The sequence below is a fragment of the Crocodylus porosus genome, unplaced genomic scaffold, assembly GCF_001723895.1.
Source record: "Crocodylus porosus isolate Cpor-Errol unplaced genomic scaffold, CroPor_comp1, whole genome shotgun sequence".
In the NCBI taxonomy this organism is placed as follows: domain Eukaryota; kingdom Metazoa; phylum Chordata; order Crocodylia; family Crocodylidae; genus Crocodylus; species Crocodylus porosus.
In genome coordinates, this window is record NW_017728886.1 from 88,242,518 (window position 1) to 88,246,483 (window position 3,966).

The following is a 3,966-nucleotide window of genomic DNA, read 5'->3' on the forward strand; positions in this document are numbered from 1 at the left end:
AAGGAAGTTGAACCAGAAAAGGGACCTCTCTGCTTGCTAGCTAGGGAGGAGAGAGGCAATTTTCATTATGGTTTTAGTGACATTCGCTAAGAAGGCAGAGAAGCTCTATGTTTATTAGGGTTGTGTGAAGCTTCGGTCGCTGATTCAATATGGAAGAGATTTGGCCCAATTCAGTGGCTGAATCTCCAAACCCAATCTTTGAATCTCTCTGAATTAAATCAGAGCCCTCCAAATTGATTCGGAGAGATTCGGGAAGATTCAACGCTTTGGACATAGACACAGTTTTAAATGTTTTTTCCTACATACCTCAAGGTACCAGGCAGCTCATGAACACTGGGATAGTGGGGCAGATGGAGGATCCCACAGGAGCATGGGGGGTCCCCAACAAGCTTGGCAGCAGACCAGTGGACCAGAAGCACTTCCAGTCCACTTCCAGATCTACTGGGGAACGCAGTGGGCCCACCCCCATGCCTCCCGGCCCAGCAACTGGTGCCTCCTGAGTGTGGGGAGGCACCTGGGGTTCCCCCATGGGTGATCACCAAGCCAGTGAGGGAGGCCCAGTGCACTCAGTGGTGGACTTGGAAGTGGACGGGAAGTACTTCCCGTCCACTTCCAGGTTCACTGCTGAGCACATGGGGGCCCCCCCTGCACTCCCATGGGATGCTCTATCTACTCCACCCTTGCAACACTCATGAGCCATACCTGGTACCTTGAGGTATGTGGAAAAACATTTAAAGCTGTCTATGGCCAAATCACTGATTCTCTGAATCACCATTGAATCTTCAGATTCAGATTCAGCCAAATTGAATCGGGGACAGTGATCTGAATCAACAAATCAAATCACTGTTCCTGATTCAGGCCAAATCTGAATCCTAATCAAATATGGCCCATTTCGCACACCCCTAATGTTTATACTAGGGGCTTGCATAGCCCTGTGATTCCCATCTCCATTTAACCCTTTCACTCTACCCATCACCATTAGATTTCCTTTCCAACAATTATAGTTACACTATTTTCCTGTCATCCATATGGGTTTTAATTAGACCAGTGATTCTCAATCAGGGCACTGCAAGATCCTTTTAAAGGTATTGCAGGGTGTTACACAATATTAGTACTGTTAGGTAAACACACAATTGACAAGGTAAACCCAGATATTGCAAACAGGAATCCACAGTGTCAAAAATTTTCAGACCCATTGTAGTCGCATGAGTTCTTTGCAACAGAAAAATTACTCCATTATTTTTCCTTAGTCAAGAAACAAATGAAAGCTAAAAGATACAATTTTCTGAAGGGAGTCTTGAGTCTTAAAAGGTTGAAAAATGCTTCAATAAAATGTCATTGTATGTAATGCTGTACTTAAAGCCTCATGACCTATATTCCTTGGTGCTCATTTATGCAGTAATTACTGTATCCGGTCCAATACTGTAAGTATATTCTTAACTAAGTGCTGTTTATTGTCTTCCAAAAGTACCCAGCATCCCTCTAAATTGGTCAGAGAACCCACTTCCAAATATAGTCTCAGACCACAGAAATCCCAAGCTGCACTGTTCACACATAGTGTACCATTTATTAAAAACAACAACACCTCTGATATGTAGGAAAATAAGTTGCGATAGGAAACTCACTATACAATAAACATGAGAATTTTGTGCGTGTTCTCATACCAACTGACCAACAGATAAGGCTTGCCAAAAACTTTCAGCATGTTTTTCACACATAATGATACCCTGTAATGGCTTCTTTTAATATTTTGCTTTATAATAATGTATTTCAGCCTCTCTTCCCAACTAAATAACTTCTGTGAATTTTCTGGTTTCAAACAAGTTCTATATGTTATTGCTGCTTCAGACAACATTGCTTTATTAACATTCTGATTTAAATGTATTTTCTCTCTATCACAAACATGTTCAATATGTTGTCTTTTTAGATCTTATGCTTTTGGGAGTTTCAGCCCTATTTCTCTTCCAATTTCTATTCTTTACATTTTTTGCATTGGATCCCTTCAATGAAATTTTTGGTCACAGCGCAAGCTAACTACCAGTACATTGGATAGAGATTTCATCAGACAGCAGATTTCACATTATTTTCCATCTATGAAAGAGGAAGAAAGAGTTTGGAGCAAGAGGTACCTTGAGAAACATGAAATTAAGCTCATTTTATGAAGTTGCAGAATCTGGACACCATGGTTTGGCCTTCCTGACTTCAATTCCTATAATTTTCCTATATAAAGTCAGTGTGAATGAATGACACCAAAAGGAAAGGTTCTGTGGGCACATCCACACATGCAAGCACGAGCACTTGTAGCAACTCAAACAGAAGCAGTGCAAATTTGAGCCAAGGCTTTTTGCCTTAGCGCACATGCTCAGACATGCACTTTGTTGTGGAGCAAATTGTGCCACTTGGGAAAAAATAACCCTGCCTCACTCCTCCCAGATCTTCTGCCAGGGGGAGCTGGAGCCTGGGGCCAACACCTGTGCTGTCCCCAGCAATATAAAAAGCTGCCCTGACAAGTAGCTTAGGGCTACTAGCTGTCAGGAGCTTCTGGGGCCCAGCCAGTTGGTACCTGGGGACACTACCCCTTGTGCCAGACGGACTGCTGAAGCAGCCCTGAGAGTTCCCTGCACACTTTACCCACTGTAGCAGTCTGGCAGTGGGGGCTGCTGCCTGGCTGTGACCTGCTGCTCACCCGCCAGACTCAGATGGAGACTGCATAGCCAGTAGAGGCATCTGCCCCTCTTGGCCAGCTGCCAGTGGACTATGATTGCAGGGTTGGCCTTTTTGCGGCACTACTGCCATTTGTGCCCCCTGCCCAGCCATTTGGGCAGCTATCACCCAGAAGATGTTCCGGGTGTGGTGGCCTGCTTTGAATTGTCAAAGCATGTCCTCCTGGCCCCATTTGGCCATGAGGTCAGCCACAGCCGGATGGGTCCAAGGTACCAGCTCTGAGCAGGCAGGGTCCTGCCACTGGCCTCCCTAGCAGCAATTCTAGTGTTCCCTGGATTGGAAAACTGAAAAATCCCTGATAAAAAAAAAATCTCAAAATCACTCTCTAAAATACCTGTAAATCCATTTTCCTCCACAAGTAAAACAAAAAAACATTATAAAGAGAGAGAGAGAGAGAGACAGAGACAGAGACAGCAATCAGTTGGACAGTGTTTTATTGATATACCTACAGTGTTAAACCAAGTCGCTTGTCATAATAATAAAGTGAACTCTAAATACAGGTTTCATAAATTCATAAATACATATTATGCTGCTCCCACAAGGCAATGGCCCCTACACAAGGGGTTGGTCCCCCACACAAGAGGGATTCAGCCCCTACACAAGAGGGATTCAGCCCTCCAATAGGAGATTCATCCCATACACAAAGGATTCATCCCCCCAAAAGGGGGTCAGCCCCCAAAAAGGGGTTCAGACCCCCAACAGGGGATTCAGCACTCTCACAAGGGGTACGGTCCCCCAACAGGGGGGTCATCCCCCACACAAGAGTTACAGCCCCCCAATGGGGGCCAAATGGCCCCCACAGGGGCTTTCACCCCCCTTCAAGACCCATATGCCCCACCCCAGCCCCCTGATTACTATCCTACCTGGCCCCATCCCCCACCAGCTGCTGCAGCTCCCCCCAATGGCTTCCCCACCCAGCCCCACACCCAACGTGCACCCCCAGGCCCCCAAGGCTACCCCCACAACCCCAGACACCATCACTTAAAAAAGAAAACCTAGAAAAAGAACAGAAAAAAATAGGGAGAAAAGGCCTCTATTTACCTGAGAAGGAGGGGTAGGGGGGCTCTGGGACCTCCTGTAAGAGCCCCCCAGGCAGCACAGGACAGCGGAGGGGCAAGAGGGCCCAGGCTGGGGCCACTGGAGCTGTCAGCCTGCCCTGCACTACGCAGGCAGTGCCCTAGTCAGTCACCTCCAACTGCCTGCAAGTGCTGGTTTTTTTTTTTAAAGTATGGGGTGGGGGAG